This window comes from Lampetra fluviatilis, chromosome 70 (assembly GCF_964198595.1).
Source record: "Lampetra fluviatilis chromosome 70, kcLamFluv1.1, whole genome shotgun sequence".
NCBI classification, from domain to species: Eukaryota; Metazoa; Chordata; class Hyperoartia; order Petromyzontiformes; family Petromyzontidae; genus Lampetra; species Lampetra fluviatilis.
In genome coordinates this window covers 4,575,949-4,593,248 of record NC_136344.1, presented here as the reverse complement: position 1 = coordinate 4,593,248, position 17,300 = coordinate 4,575,949, and positions in this window count along the sequence as shown.

Below are 17,300 nucleotides of genomic sequence, written 5' to 3'. Positions count from 1 at the left end.
ATTTATTGAACGTACGATGCAACATGTTACACGTTTACTTGTAGGTCAATGAGTTTTATAGATTCACACTCTTGCAGGGTGTATCTATCTTTTGAGGTCCCCAATGTGGACTGTCAGGTGTAGTGGTAGCATTGCAGGGCAAGGCCATTCCATGCTCGGCTCCTTTACACATTTACCACTGTCGTGTTACTGATGCATTTTGAGGTCGTCCTTGGCATAAGTAGCGAGTCCATACTTGGGCTTCATATTTTTCAGTGTTGGGAATGTATTCATTGAGCTTGAAACAGTCACCCTCATCCTCCATGGGTTTTTATTATCAGAGCACGATCGTTTTCTTGGTTCTTTCGGTAAAGTCACGTAGAAGGGAAGTAATAAAATAATAAAAATAAAACATAATAAAATTATTCTCACGACGTTTCGGCCACAACGCAAGCAGCCATCCTCAGGTGAAAACCAGGTCTGTCGAGGCGACAGCGTTTGAATGAAACAGCACCATGCTTGGAGCATATATTTAAGCTGGGTTGAAAGGGGGGGAAAGGAGGCCTTGACAAAATAATTTGCATATCAAGAGTAATTTAGCATATTTATGGGAAATGCAGGTATGTGATTAGTACTACTTATGCCCGTGCAATATGCAGGATTAGCAGCATCAAAGGGAGGGGATATGGGAAATGCAGGTATGTGATTAGTACTACTTATGCCCGTGCATTATGCAGGATTAGCAGCATCAAAGGGAGAGGATATGGGAAATGCAGTTATGTGATTAGTACTACTTATGCCCGTGCATTATGCAGGATTAGCAGCATCAAAAGGAGGGGATAGGGGTAGCATTAATAAAGGGAAGGAGTGTTAATAGTATGTAGCTGCAGTAACTAAAACCACCACGTAAACAACTAAAGTATAAACTACATAGTATCATCAGTATACTAAATATACTCTACAATAAGCTGAGTTACTAACAGTAAGTAATACATTACAATTCTAAGTCGTAAAAAATATAATATGCTTACATCTAAACTTTATTCTCTTACATCACACGAGTCTACACCGTACTATATACTGCCATAGACAAACCCAACATTAAATTATATACTGTATTGCTATATACCACCCTAAACCTTATACATTGTAATATTACACTATATATTATTCTACCCACCCTAATGTATATCACACTGCTGTATATCCACTATACAATTACGATACTATATATTACTTTGTACATTGTATTAAGCATATACATTTTATACTATTTGTTATTATACACTGTACCATTGACCGTCGTGTGAAAGATACTAAGAGGAAGCAAGGAAATAAGTCAATGGGAGAATAGTGGTGAAACTTGCAGCGGAGCAAAGAATCCATTCCCTGCGGAGAATACAATGCCAGTGAGTGGAACGCGGTCTGAAAGTCACCGTAAACGTGAACACAATCAGTTAAGATCCGAAATGGTTTATTACGTCCTTCCAATGACTGCTAAGCCAGAATCCATCTTCTCGGTTGAAATTGTCTCTGTGTTTGTATATGTGGATCGCCTCATGAACGAATCTCTCATGGTAGCCAGATGGCTTGCAGAGAACCTCTGTCTTAGAGAAGTCAATATCATGTGAGCCCACTGCATTGTAACAGTGATCTGCCACGGTTTAGGTGTTTGTCCTACCGTGTTATTATTTTATTACTTAGCTTCAACGTGACTTTACCGAAAGAACCAAGAAGATGAATCCCTGCAGTCACGAAAGCTTTAAATCGAAATTTACTAGCACGATCGCTTCAATATTAATCGGTCTTCAGCGCCTTTGTAAGGTATTCACTTATTTAATGGGATATCCCTTCAATGTTTAGCTGCATGATGCTCAGTGATGACCCGATTGAGATCTTGGCTTGGATCAGATGTAGCGGCATTGTTATGCGCAACATGTGTACTTACCTGCGTAGCAGTATTGTATGGGTCACGTACACTCACCTCTAGTGGCGCCCTCAGTGTGTAGGCGGCGCAGAACAGCAAGGGGGCTGTTGAGTGACAGGTGTACGACCCATGACTACAATAACCGTTGACCAGGGGTGAGGGGGCCAGAGCCCACTGAGGGAGGGGGCAGGGGGGGGCAACGGTCAGACCCAGACCCTCTCGAGAGAAGACGGTTGGGAGGAGTATAAAAAGGGCAGCTCTCCCAGCGTGAGTCAGTCCGCACCAAAAAAAGGAAATATTTAGCAACCTAAGAATGAAAATGTAATTTTTGGCTGGTAACATTTTTCGGATTTACACCCCACCGTCCGAGAGCCAAATCCCCCGCAAGTGCGCGCACGCGGAGACTTTTATATATAAGAGAAAAGAAAAGAGAAAGAAGAAAGAAAACGATCATTCACACAAGGCATCAGAGAGGTATACAACACAATCTCATGAAAAATCCTCATGATGAAACCAAGAGTAAAACAACCCTACACCGACATATATGCAAGATAACATAAATGTGTTTTCAAACGAGTCTTAAAAACATTGACTGATGGAGCGTCTCTAACGGACTGGGGCAAGACATTCCACAATCGAGGCACTTGATTACTGAAAGCTCTATCACTCATTGAATGCAGATTTGTCAGGTACCCGGACTATTTTGGTGGTGCAAGATGGCGCCGATAATTGCAGCCTCGGCCGGTCGGTGCGCCCTGTTTTGTCTTGTTTTGCTTGCTTACCTGTGCTGGTGAGAGAGGCCTGCTGTTCAGTCACATCTGTGCTGGCAAGAGGGGCCTGCTGTTTATCACACCTTTGTTGGGAGAGGCCTGCTGTTCAGCACACCTGTGTCCTGTGCTGGTGAGAGAGGCCTGCTGCTCAGCACACCCGTGCCGGTGACAGAGGCCTGCTGCTCAGCACACCCGTGCCGGTGAGTGAGGCCTGCTGCTCAGCACACCCGTGCTGGTGAGAGAGGCCTGCTGCTCAGCACACCCGTGCTGGTGAAAGAGGCCTGCTGCTCAGCACATCCGTGCTGGTGAGAGAGGCCTGCTGCTCAGCACACTCGTGCTGGTGAGAAGATGGCGCCGATGATGGTAGCCTCAGCCAGTCGGTGCGCCCTGTTTTGTCTGTTAATTCAGTGTTCTGTCAAGATTTTCGGAGTTCTCTGACAAGAGACGAACTTCTAAACATCAGGGAAACAACTCCTGTGGACTTATTTCCCACTTTTCTGCTTACAGCGGCAGAATTAGTGGGCATTCTAGTCAAAACCGCGCAAAGCTTTACTCAAGCAGCAAAACGCCGCCAAAGGGGTAAACGGTCAGGGGCGCTAGTACGGCTACGCAGACGCGGGATCCGAACAGTGCTTCCGAGCTTTTTCCTCTCCAAAGTACGTTCATTATGTAACAAAATGGACGAACTTCAGCTACTGATGGTGAAAAACAAAGACTTTATTTCGTCTTCTATCTTATGCTTCACAGAGACATGGCTGTGTGATTTGATCCCAGACACTGCGTTACAACTGGCAGGCTTCCAACTCGTAAGATCGGATCGGGACAAAGCACTCTCCGACAAGACGAAAGGCGGTGGTATATGTTTTTACATTAATAGTGGCTGGTGTGTAGATGTCACAGTGATTCTTCAACATTGTTCTCCATTCCTTGAATCATTTTTTATAAACTGTAAACCTTTCTACTCGCCTCGCGAGTTCGCGTCGCTCATTATCGTCGGAGTATATTTGCCGACGGGTCCTCAGGTTAAAGAGGCCCAACACATGCTCGCCGACCAGATTCTGAGTGTGGAACGAGCAAATCCAGATTCGCTGGTAATCGTACTTGGCGACTTTAGCAAAGGTAATCTCAGCCACGAACTCCCCAAATACAGACAATTCATTAAATGCCCTACCAGAGAAGGAAACACTCTGGATCACTGTTACACTACAGTCAGTGGAGCCTACCACGCCGTCCCCAGAGCAGCACTGGGACACTCTGACCATGTCATGGTCCACCTAATTCCAGCATACAGGCAGAAACTAAAGCTCTGTAAACCTGCTGTGAGGACATTTAAACAGTGGACCAGTGAGGCTATAGAGGAATTGTGGGCGTGCTTGGACTGTACTGACTGGGATATGTTCACGACTGCTACCAATAGTCTGGATGAACTCACAGAGGCTGTGACGTCGTACATCAGCTTCTGTGAGGACTGCTGTATTCCAACACGCACCAGGGTGAACTTCAACAACAACAAGCCCTGGTTCTCAGCAAAGCTCAGAAGGTTGAGGTTGGAGAAGGAGGAAGCGTTTAGGAGTGGGGATAGAGACAGATTCAAGGAGTCGAAGAACAGGTTTAGCAAGGCGGTGAGAGAGGCTAAACGACTGTACTCAGAGAGACTAAAACACCAGTTCTCTGCTAACGACTCTGCTTCTGTCTGGAGAGGGCTCAGGCCGATCACCAACTATAAGCCCAGAGCCTCCCACACCACTAACGACTCCCGCCTGGCCAACGACCTGAACGAGTTCTACTGCAGATTTGAAAGACAATTTGACTGTCCTGAACTACCACTTCCCACCCAAGAGGCCCCTATCCGGCCCCACACCACAGAGACAACTATCTCCATTCAGGAGGGAGAAGTTAAAAGACTTTTCAAAAGGCAGAACCCGCGCAAAGCAGCTGGGTCGGACTCTGTCGCTCCAGCCACCCTCAGGCACTGCGCGGAACCAGCTGTCTCCGGTGTTCACCCACATCTTTAACACCGCCATGGAGACATGCCATGTACCAGCCTGTCTCAAGTCCTCCATCATCATTCCAGTGTCCAAAAAGCCAAGGCCAACAGGACTAAATGATTACAGACCCATCGCCCTTACCTCCGTGGTAATGAAGACTTTTGAGCGCCTGGTCCTGGCACACCTCAAAGACATCACAGACCCTCTACTAGACCCCCTTCAGTTTGCCTACAGAGCCAACAGGTCTGTGGATGACGCAGTTAACATGGCCCTCCACTTCACCCTACATTATCTGGACTCCACAGCGTCCTACGCCAGGATTCTGTTTGTGGACTTTAGCTCGGCTTTTAACACCATCATCCCTGCCCTGCTTCAGGACAAGCTCTCCCTGCTGAACGTGCCAGACTCCACCTGCAGATGGATCACAGACTTCCTGTCTGACAGGAAGCAGTGCGTTAAGCTGGGATCACAAGTTTCTGCCTCCAGGTCCATCAGCACCGGATCTCCTCAGGGCTGCGTCCTTTCCCCTCTGCTCTTCACCCTGTACACCAACAGCTGCACCTCCAGTCACCCGTCCGTCAAACTCTTGAAGTTTGCAGACGACACCACCCTCATTGGGCTAATTTCTGATGGGGATGAGTCTGACTATAGGAGGGAAGCTGACAACCTGGTGACCTGGTGTAGCCAGAACAACATGGAGCTTAATGCTCTTAAGACCGTGGAGATGGTTGTGGACTTCAGGAAGAATACAGCCCCACTCACCCCCATCTTCCTTTGCGACTGCCCAGTCAACAATGTGGAGTCCTTCCGCTTCCTGGGCATTATTCTTTCCCAGGACCTCAAGTGGGAACTGAACATCAGCTCCCTTATCAAGAGAGCTCAACAGATGATGTACTTCCTACGGCAGCTGAAGAAATTTAATCTGCCAAAGACAATGATGGTGCGCTTCTACACAGCCATCATTGAGTCCATCCTCACCTCCTCCATCACCGTCTGGTACGCTGCTGCCACTGCCAAGGACAAGAGCAGACTGCAGCGTATCATCCACACTGCTGAGAAGGTGATTGGCTGTAATCTACCAACCCTTGAGGACCTGCACACTTTGAGGACCCTGAGGCGAGCGAGGTAGATTGTGGACGATTCCTCTCACCCTGGATACTCTCTGTTCCAGCTACTCCCCTCCGGCAGAAGGCTGCGGTCCATCAAGACCAAAACCTCACATCATAAAAACAGTTTCTTCCCATCCACTGTTGGCCTCTTCAACAAGGCCAAGGGCTTAAAATGACTTTTACACTTAAAATGACTTTTACACTTACTATAACATTTTACCTACATAATTACACCTTTCCATACTTAAGTGTAATCTTATTTGTATTTTAAGATTGTTTATTACGGTTAATTCACATTTTACATTTCACATTTTATTTGGTCTTCTTATTCATAATTTTACAGATTTTAGCCCCTTGTAACGTTAGTATAGTTAGACTGTATACCTTTTATATAAGTTTTTAAGATTCCTATATGTTAAATGTATGCACCAGAGGTGGGACAAAGTCATTGTTATGCAAGTCCAAGTCGAGTCGCAAGTCATCAAATTCATGACTCGAGTCTGACTCGAGTCCAAGTCACATGACTCGAGTCCACATCTCATAGGTGGGACAAAGTCATTGTTATGCAAGTCCAAGTCGAGTCGCAAGTCATCAAATTCATGACTCGAGTCTGACTCGAGTCCAAGTCACATGACTCGAGTCCACACCTCTGGTATGCACCGTCCTGCCATAGTGAATTCCTTGTCTGTGCAAACATACATGGCGATTAAAACCGTTTCTGATTCTGATTGGTGCATCGAAGTTGCCGTACAGGGGCATACAGTTTCAGCAGTTCTCTGAGATATAATGGAGCCATCTCGTTCAGGGCATTGAAGGCCAATGCAAATACTCTAAATTCGATCCTGTATTTTACCGGAAGCCAATGCAGAGAACATATAAAGTGACATCGAGGATGTCACTGTATGGTGCTGGCCCCTAAGGGTCGTGCCGTTCGATGTTCCTACATCGTGGACAACACCGTGTGGGTGGCTGTGTGTAATACCAGCCCTAGTGGGGCTTGGTGAGCACTGGGATAGTGCGGGCACCGCGCACAGCATGTGGTGGGGGCTCCCCCAATGGGGAGGGGATGAATGTCAGCCCAGGGGCAGGGTTGCCCCGGGCCACGGCACTCTGGTTGACTCCGTAGACACGTAATCCGGAATGTCCATACAGTGAGCCCCAGGTGGAGGGACTCGGGGGTGATCACATGTCTGGAGAGAGCTTTTGAGAAGGATCGAGAGGGAACGAGAATGTTCTGGAAGGAGGGTGGGGCCGATGGCGGAGTTGCCCCAACCGGAGAGGGATATAAGGTGGGTCCCTGAGAGGGACCGGGGTCGCTGCATTCTACAAGCTGGAAGCTCAACATCTACAAGCAGGAAGCTCTTCGTCTTACGAGGCAACCACGTTGTCGGAGACCCGAGTGAGGGATCGACCCTTCGTAGCAGTAACTCGCTGTAGTCTGGCAAAGGGGCAGTTACCCCTTTGTGTTATGATGTTTCAAATAAAAGTGTTGCCTCTAAAAGGAACAAGGTCTGCGACTCAGTTGGACCCACTACACATAGAATAGATTCCGTGTGCTCATATATCCGCACTCCACACACTCCAATCAATCCACACCCGGGCAGCAGAGTTCTGAAAAAGTTGTAAGAGATTAAAACAATTCCGTGTTGTACCACTAAACAGGGCACTACCATATTCTAGTTTTGATCGAATAAAATACGTACCAGTCTCTCACCATCAGGCCTTGAGATAATTGATCGCATGCGTGAAATATTCTTGGTTAAAAGAAGAAGACCTTAGTCAGATTCCTTGTATGGCACTCAAAAGTCAAGGCATGATTTAAAAAAATCCCTAGGTTGAAGACCTTAGATGATGATATGATTTCAAGATCATCAATCATCCTACTGCTATTTAATTGATGAAACAGGTTAGGGGAACCCAGAAATAGGACCTCAGTTGTCACAGACAAGCGTCAGGAATTTGTATTCATCCACACCCTGACCTCAGAGAGACATTGAGACAAGACTGAAACAGCAGCATCAGCACCAGGCTTAGTCTGCAGATATATTTGGGTGTCGCAAGAATGAAAATTATCATTGAGACCATGACGATGGAAAATACTCCCAAATGGCAACCTATAGATGAAAAATAACAAGGACACTAAACTCGACCTCTGGGAGACACCAGTGACAACTGGGCGAGTTTCATATGTATGGCTCCCCAACGTAACGAACTGTTTCCGATCAGTCAGATCGGAGCTAAGCCTGGAAAGAGCTGCACCACTTATACCAACCAGGGTCTCGAGGCACTTGAGGAGAATATGATTCTCAACGGTATCGAACACTGCACTAAGATCTAACAGCACCAGGATCGAAAGTTATCCTAAATCAGCGGTCATGAAAATAGTATTTACCAACTTAACAAGTGCTGTCTCGCTACTGTCCAGTTGCCTAAATGTAGACTGAAATGGATCAGAGGTTGTGGATTGTAATAGGATTCTGTAAATACTGAGCTACCACACGTTCTATGATTTTTGTCAGAAACGGGAGGTGTGAAATCGACCTCAAGTTTAACATGACATTGGGGTCAATACCTGGCTTCTTTAATAATGGTGGCTGTTGAGGTCCCTAATGTTGTCTGTCGGGTGCAGTGATGGTGGCAGTGCAGAGTAAGTGCATTCCATGCTCGGCGCCTTTACACATTCACCACTGTCGTGTTATTGATGTATTTTGAGGTTGTCCTTGACATAAGGTGCGAGTCCATACTTGGGCTTCATATTTTTCAGTGTTGGGAATGTATTCATTGAGCTTGAAACAGTCACCCTCATCCTCCATGGGTTTTTATTATCAGAGCACGATCGCTTAAATATTATCGATTTTCAGCGCCTTTGTGAGGTAGTCACTTTTTTCATGGGATACCCCTTCAATGGTTAGCTGCATGATGCTCAGTGATGATCCGATTGAGATATTGGCTTGGATCAGATGTAGCGGCATTGTTACGCACAACATGTGTACTTACCTGCGTAGCAGTATTGTATGGGTCACGTACACTCACCTCTAGTGGCGCCCTCAGTGTGTAGGGGGCTCAGAACAGCAAAGGGGGCTGTTGAGTGACAGGTGTACGACCCACGACTATTGGGCGAGTTTCAGACACTCATCCATCAGATTCACCATGGAAGTGGAGAAAGATGGTAAACTACCATTCTTAGATATTCTGTTTGAGAGGAGACCTGACGGATCCTTGGGACATTCTGTCTACAGGAAAGCAACCTTCACAGATTCCTACTTGAAACCCGATTCCCACCACCACCCATCTCAAAATAATTATCTCATCAAAACGCTATACCACAGAGCTCATGGCATTTCTGACCAATACCACCTGGCCAGTGAATTAAGACATGTACATCGGGCCCTCAGGATGAACGGATACTTTGACCGCACCATCCGCCAAGCTCTTTCTCCCACCATACAGAAACAGCCACATGAAACTCCGATCAAAACTATCACGTTACCATACATAGCAGGCGTGACCAAAAAGATCTCCAAAATTCTACACAAATGTAGAGGAGTAGAGGAGAGTGGTGGCGTCGTGTGCGCTGTCCGGTGCGATGACATCACGGGACGTGGGGTCGCACACGCTGGGCAGTGCACGTGACGTCACGCCTCCTAGGGTATTTAAGGGATACCCCGTGACGTAAGCGGGGTCACTATAGGAACGGGGATAGTAAACAGGGTGAAGAGGGAACCAGGGATAGTGAGAGGGATCGAATAGGAAGTCTGGGGAGAAGCCGGTGGTAGCAGTAGAGGTGCTTCTCTCTCCGGTCGGTGGAGTCGGCAGACTCCACGATCCGACACTAGAGAGAGAGACCGGAGCTAGCCGGCAGGGACCCGAACTCAGAGTAGGACCCCTAGCCCCTGGGAGTTGTGTACCCTGTGTAGTATTGATAAGTGTTAATAAACCCTGGCGGAAGCCCTTAACTTACCTCCGTCTCCGAGTACGTCCGTCAGAACTACTCAACACAAACATAAGATTCAAGTCCGATTCAGTACAGTACATAAAATCTGTGACCTAATTCCATCTGTGAAAGATGTAATTCCTGACTTACAATACCCTGGAGTCTACAAACTGAGTTGCAGTTGTGGTGATTGCTACATTGGAGAAACGAAACTTCATATCTCTGATCGTGTCCGCGAGCACAAGTCAGATCTGAAACACGGCAAAACTGATTCTTCCGCCGTTGCCGATCATTGCTACAACGCTGTGGGCTCTCATGAAATTGTATTTTCCGAGACTAAGGTGCTCTGCAAGCCTCCTGGCTACCATCAAAGGTTTGTACACGAGGCCATCCAAATATACAAACACAGACATAATTTCAACCGTGATGATGGGTACAAACTTAGTAATCATTGGAAAGATGTTATTAATCATGCAAAAAAGATTTAACTACACATATTTGTGAGCATTCCTGGCAGCGATTTCAGCCGCACCACCCGTACATAATAATAGGCTCAGTCAACCATTCAACACAACAAAGACTAATTTCTTGGCAGCGAGTTAAGCCGCACCACCTCTACATAATAATAGGCTCAGTCAACCATTCTACACAACAAATACTCATTTCCTGACAGCGAGTTAAGCCGCACCACCTCTACATAATAATAGGCTCAGTCAACCATTCTACACAATAAAGATTAATTTTCTGACAGCGATTTAAGCCGCAACACCTCTACATAATAATAGGCTCAGTCAACAATTCTACACAACAAAGGCCCATTCCTAACAGCGTACTTCAGCCGCACCGAACCTCACAAAATTAATATTCAGGGCCTACCTTGGCTCCTCCCACCCTAAACCAGTATATATACAAATACTGTGTTCTTGGAATTTCTCTCACTTGATACAGCTATCGTGCTGTGACGGTTCCACCTGAAGACGGAAGCTTGTGTTGCCTCCGAAACGTCGTGATTTTTATTTTATTTTACTTTTATTAATTTTAATTTTTTACCTACGTGACTTTACCGAAAAAACCTAAGAATATGAATCATTGCAGTCACGAAAGGTTCAAATCTAGAAACAACAACCGTTGACCAGGGGTGAGGGGGCCAGAGCCCACTGAGGGAGGGGGCTGGGGGGACCAACGGCCAGACCCAGACCCTCTCGAGAGAAGACGGTTGGGAGAGAGGAGTATAAAAAGGGCAGCTCCCCAGCGTGAGTCAGTCCGCACTCACCTCAAGACCTGAATACATCTAGATAGCGCCCTGGGATATCCGACTACCGGCCCTTGTCAGGGCCTGGTACGAACGGCCCAGTGGCGGCACCCGTTACCCTGGCAAGGTCGGGTGAGCATAGCCTCCCCTAGGTCCCTTAGCGGAGGAATTCCCGATTGCAGAGTATAGTGTGAAGGCACACTAAGTGTGAGGACGTATCCTCTAGGCTATCGGGTGGGAGAGGCCGTTACCTCTCCGTGTTAGGGACGTTCTTAGTCGTTAGAGAAAACAAACGGTGTTGCCTACAAAGGGAAGTCTCTGCCTACTTTGTCAACACTACACATTTAACGGTTGTTTCTGACATTGCTGCTGCTATTCTGACCGGGAGGATACTTAGCACTGTTCTGTTGCCAATTTTATGACGTTTTTATGTTTTCGTACTTAACAGGGAAGACCACTAGAAGCAAACGTGTCTGTTGCTTTTCCACATCACCGCTCCATTAAACACCTTGGTGGAAATTCGAATAGTATCTACAGCCATCTTAGCTTGGGTCATTTAGTGGCCAGTGTCCACTCACCACAGCATCAGGAGGGGAATTTAGTTTGGAAAGTTAAGATAACAGATGTGACCACGAAAGATGAAATGTCCACCAGGTCATGTCAGAAAGGGTGTACACACCGATACATCTATATTGGTCATAGTACATCTCCTTACAATTCTGTGGATGCTATGTAGGTACAGTATATGGATTATTTTCAATTTGAGCAGCATTCAAAACATCGAGATATGAACGTTCTTGGGTCAAAAATGAAATCTTCGAAATAATTTCAAATTTGGGTGGCCCAAAATATTAAATTATGCTTCTGGAATGTTTCCAGTGAAAAGAACGACTCGACTAAATTTGTGTCAAGTTTGTACCCTTCTTGAACGCTATTACAAATTACATTACACACATTTGCCTATAACTAAATCAACCAGCGTTCGACTGATCTTATCAGCTCTCATAATTTAAAAAAGAATATAGGCAGGAATGGTGATTGAATGGGCGATCATCATGCATTACAGGCGTGCAGCAGAGGGAAATGGAGAACACCCATGTTAGTGTAATGCGAGCAAGAACAGGGTGGGTGCTGGCCTCCGCTCCACTCACGCGGGCCGGAGTATTGGGGGGTGGAGCCTGGTAAGTGGGGCGTGTGGGAGGAGCCACTGCTCACCTTGGCTCCAATGGGAGATGGGGTGAACGGGGGGCGGAGAAGGGGGCAGTACGAGAAGGAGGAGTCAGGGTCACGTGATGGGGAGGATATAGGGGGAGAGCCAGAAGAGATCTGGGAGTTGGAAGAGAGTGGAAATAGGGGGAGGCCACGCTGGGCAGTGGCGGAGGAGTGGCGCCATTTGCCACGTGGTCGGAGGCCACGGCACCGTCGGCCAGCGGTGTACGTGGGGTAGCCAGAGCTAGCGGAGTGTGAGAAGCTAGCGGAGTGTGAGGAGCTAGCGGAGTGTGAGGAGCTAGCGGAGTGTGAGGAGCTAGCGGAGTGTGAGGAGCTAGCGGAGTGTGAGGAGCTAGCGGAGTGTGAGGGGCTAGCGGAGTGTGAGGAGTGGCTGGTGGAGTGTGCGGGGCACATGGAGCAGCGGTGTGGCTGCGGGGTGTGCGGGGCAGACGGAGCGTGCGTGGGATGCACGGGAGAAGAGGCGCGGGTCCGACCGAGGACGCCGTGGGGTGCGAGACAAGAACCCAATAAAGGACGAATGGAGACCTACATCGCCTGACAGAGTCCTTTATTACATTAGTAATGTGCTTATATACTGCCACGTCTGTGATCCCTGTCTTCACCAAACCGTACTTACGAGTGGGGTGAAGTGTGTGATCTGAAAGCTGCGAAGAAAGTCTCATCCGGCAGTGGAGATCAAAGGGCTGTGCATAACACACTTTCTCACGCCCGTCTAAACACGGTGATTTTATTTGACGAGGTGAGAACCTTAGACACTAGGAAATTTTCCTCTGTAAGATGGCAGCAGTTACACTCGCCTTGAAATGCAAAAATAAAACCTGAAGACTCCCGCTTATCTGATCTGGCCACTTACGTATTTCAACACATTCGTTTCCATAGCCTTACGCAATTACTCATAAATGTGTGGCGGCTTGTAATGTGAGTGCAAAGGTGCATATCAGCGTGTTACCTTGCAACGATGGACTTATCATCATAAATCATTAATTGTCAATCCATTGATGGATGCCGGCCTCCCCAAGCCAATGCCACCTCTCACGGTCATGATTTGTTTAAAACATTATTTATCTTCTTTATCAATATGATCCAATGTTTTGCAGATCAAAGTACACCGCATGCCTTCTACTCATTGAAACCATTAAATATAAATATAGCTGCATTTCCCCAGGTAAGGCCCACTGAGCTAAGTAGCTCTTTTCAGATGGTGCTGGGGTACCCTGAATAACCTCATACTGGCCAGTACAGTGAAGTTTATGATCACTCAATATGCCTGTCGCAACATGCTCTTTGTCCCCTATCTCCCACACCATTTGCATTACAGGTGTTTACTGTGAAAGCACATGACCTCGTTCAGGGTTTTAATGTTGAGAAAACTGAATTACGATCTATACCGCCATAACTGTTGTGCGTGTCCTCGTGTTCAACGCTCGTGCCAGGCTATGTGCACCTTGAGGTCACGTGAACTGTTGAACGCCCGCTGGCAGGAGGTGAAGGGGCAGACCCAGATGGCACAGGTCGACTGACTGAGACGACTGGCTGATGCACCACCTGTGCCCCCTACTGTGGCAACTTGCTGTGCTTTAGCCACCCGGCGCTCCGCTCGTTGTTGTGAGCGTCGCTCCTCCGCCCTCAGTTGTTGTTGGAGGGCGACTGCCTCCAACTGCCTAGTAGCGTCCTTCAGGAGCCTCCTCCACAGAGGCCGATCTTGACATGGCTCGTACCAGTCATCGGCAAGTCCACTCAGCTCTACACCCTAATGTACCACATCACTCCACCCCTTCTCTAGCCCGTGAAGCGCCCGTTTAGCCTCTTCGATCCGGCCGAACAAAAACTGTTTAGGCATGCGGTGGCTGGGCATGCGGTCTACAGGACTCATTCAAAGCAGCCTTGCCTGCCGGAGGAGCTCACCGATGGGACTTTGTCCACATCTTTCAACGATTTGTGAGCTCCTCACACTATGCAGGCTGGTTAAACCCAGGATGGATCGTAGGCAGGCCATCCTAAATGTTTCTAACTGGCGAATATGTTCCATTAGGTGGGTCCAAGTTTCCCATGCATAGAGAAGGGAGGGAATGACCATGGCCGAAAAGACCTGAGGCTTCGTGCAGAGTGATAGACCAGGTAGCTTCCACACAGCAACCGATGAAAAGATAATGTGGCTCGACTGATTCGGAGTGAGACCTCTGCTGTTAAACCGGAGCTGGTCATTAGCACACTGCCAAGGTATGGGAAACTCTCCACTCTATCCACAACTGCCCCATCACCAATTGGGAGTTATGGAGGTGGAGTGTCTGATGGTACAAAACACCCAGGCAGGTGCTTAGTTTTGTTGGGGCTGATGGTAAGGCCCCATCTCTTGGTGGCAAGCTCCAGGTTCAGCAGCAGCAGCTCGAACTCCTCCTCCGAGTGAGCAGCATTTAGCAGATCATCGGCATACATAACGTGGTTGAGCAATAGAGAGGCATCCTTGACCGCACCCGGACATCGATCAGCATCCAATTGTATCTGTGTAGGACTTGAAATATCATGCGCCACGCGTTCTGTTGCTATGGGAGCGAGCAGCGTACAGTGGGGGCAACTGAGGATACATTTGTTGTTGTGTGCCATTAAGAGGGAGGTCATTAAGAGACACCACAGGTGTTAAGGGTAACTGAGGACGCAGGCCAGTGATTGGTCAGGAGGGTGAGTGGCTGATGACTGGCGCCGGGCTGACGGCGATAACATGGTCACGTGAGGCTGGGGGCCTGGGGGCGAGTAGCGAAGCGGGGGATGAGATAATTAATTGGGGCTGATTGGTTCGGGTATAAAGGCACAGCGTAACGGAGAGACGGGAGTCTTGGGGAGTGTTGGAGTCGGAGCTGGAGACGGTGCCTGGGACAGAGACGGAGGAACAGAGAGTATAGCATAAGGTGGCAGTGGATATAGGGAGTACGGATAGGGTAAGAGAGTATAGTATAATGTAGCAGTGGATAAGAGAGTATAGCATAAGGTAGCAGTGGATATAGGGAGTACGGATAGGGTAAGAGAGTAGAGTATAGTATAAGGTAGCAGTGGATATAGGGAGTACGGATAGAGTAGCAAGGACGGAGCGAGTACAGCGTAGCGAAGCAGCGGAGTGACGGACCTTGGTGGAGAGAGAGAGAGCGAGCGGAGCGAGCGAACGGAGGGACGTCGAGTGGGGCTGATGGAGGATTATGCATTGGAGAGTATGGAAGAACATTGAGCAATGCTGTCGGAGGTGTGAACTATGAGGAATAAAGGAACAAGAAAGACAAATAAGTTGTCGCGTCAGTAAGAGTCCTACATCTGTGTAGTGAGTTCAGGGAGACGACGACGGAGTTGAGGCACACTCTTTTTATTAACTCAGGGACAGACACAATAGTTGAAGGGGTAACGGCCCCTTCACCTGTACTAGCTGGGAAACCACCCCTAGTACCAGAGGTGGGACAAAGTCATTGTTATGCAAGTCCAAGTCGAGTCGCAAGTCATCAAATTCATGACTCGAGTCTGACTCGAGTCCAAGTCACATGACTCGAGTCTGACTCGAGTCCAAGTCACATGACTCGAGTCCACATCTCATAGGTGGGACAAAGTCATTGTTATGCAAGTCCAAGTCGAGTCGCAAGTCATCAAATTCATGACTCGAGTCTGACTCGAGTCCAAGTCACATGACTCGAGTCCACACCTCTGCCTAGTACTAAGTCCCCTGTCCTGTTCCCAGTCCTCCTCTAATAGGCTACGGGAGGCTGTCTGATCTGGCCCTGGTAAGCACAGATCCCGGCACCCAGCTAAGCCGGCCTTGCCCTTACAAGAGCAGAGGTCCGGAAGCTCTTGGGCCGCGCCGCTGGCTTACCCAGCTCGGCCCTGACAAGGGCAGCGAGACAGGGGAGTCCCAGGGCTTAATCTACCAGTCTTCAGACTTCACTGGTCAGCTTCTTGTTCAACTGGCCCCGAGCTCTCTGGCTCCCCGCCTTTTATAGGCATCCCCTCGGAGGGGCGGGGTTATGGGGGATCACAGAGCCCCCATTGCCCCCCAGTGGTTAACGGATGCGGACGTCGGTGCAGACACCCGTGTGTGTGGGTGCAGACACCCCTGTGTTTCCCGTCCGCCTTTTCTCCCGTAATAACCCCTACATCTGTACCAGGTGGTAATTCCTCAGAACTTCGCGGTAAAAATATATGTAAAATAATGTAGGAGGCAGACAGCCCTTTTGCACCCGAAGGTGTGAAGGGAATGGCTCTGACTCACGGCCACGTTGTTTGACGCGGGGCCGCTCACCTTCGTGAAGGTCCTTAAGGATCATGAGCAGAGGGTCAGGGACTCCGAAAGCACGAAAAACAACCCAGAGGCCAGGCCTACTGATGGTATCAAAGGCCTTGACCATTTCAATAAAGCACACACATGGACTAAGACACACACAGGGACCAACAGACATGCAAATAAATGGACTTACACTAACTAACATGGAGCCACGCCCACACAGCGACTAACACACACGCACATGGACTGACACACACACACACACATCGACTCACACACACAAACACATCGACTTACACACACACACATATGGACTCACACACACATAGACATCCACTTGAAATACACACACATGGAGTTACACACACATATATCGACGTACACACATATAGCGACTCACACACACACATAGACTCACACACACATACATAGACTGACACACACATTGCCGTACACACACATACACATATGGACTCTGATACACAGGAATATACTTTAGATACTGACACATGGAGTTACACACACAAATGAAGTCACACGCACGCATTGACTTACAGACACACATCGAGTGACACGCACACATGTATGGACTTACACACATGTGGACTAACACACACACATATGTACTGACACACACATACGCATGGAAGTACACACACACATTCACTGACACACATAGACACACCAACGTACATTGACTTACACACTGACATGGAGCCATGCACACACATTGACTAACACACACACATCGACTAACACACACACATCGACGTGCACAGCAATCCCCGATGATGGCACAGCTATCAGCATCGCAGTACTACGTATCAATTGCGGGACGTGAGCAATCGAAACA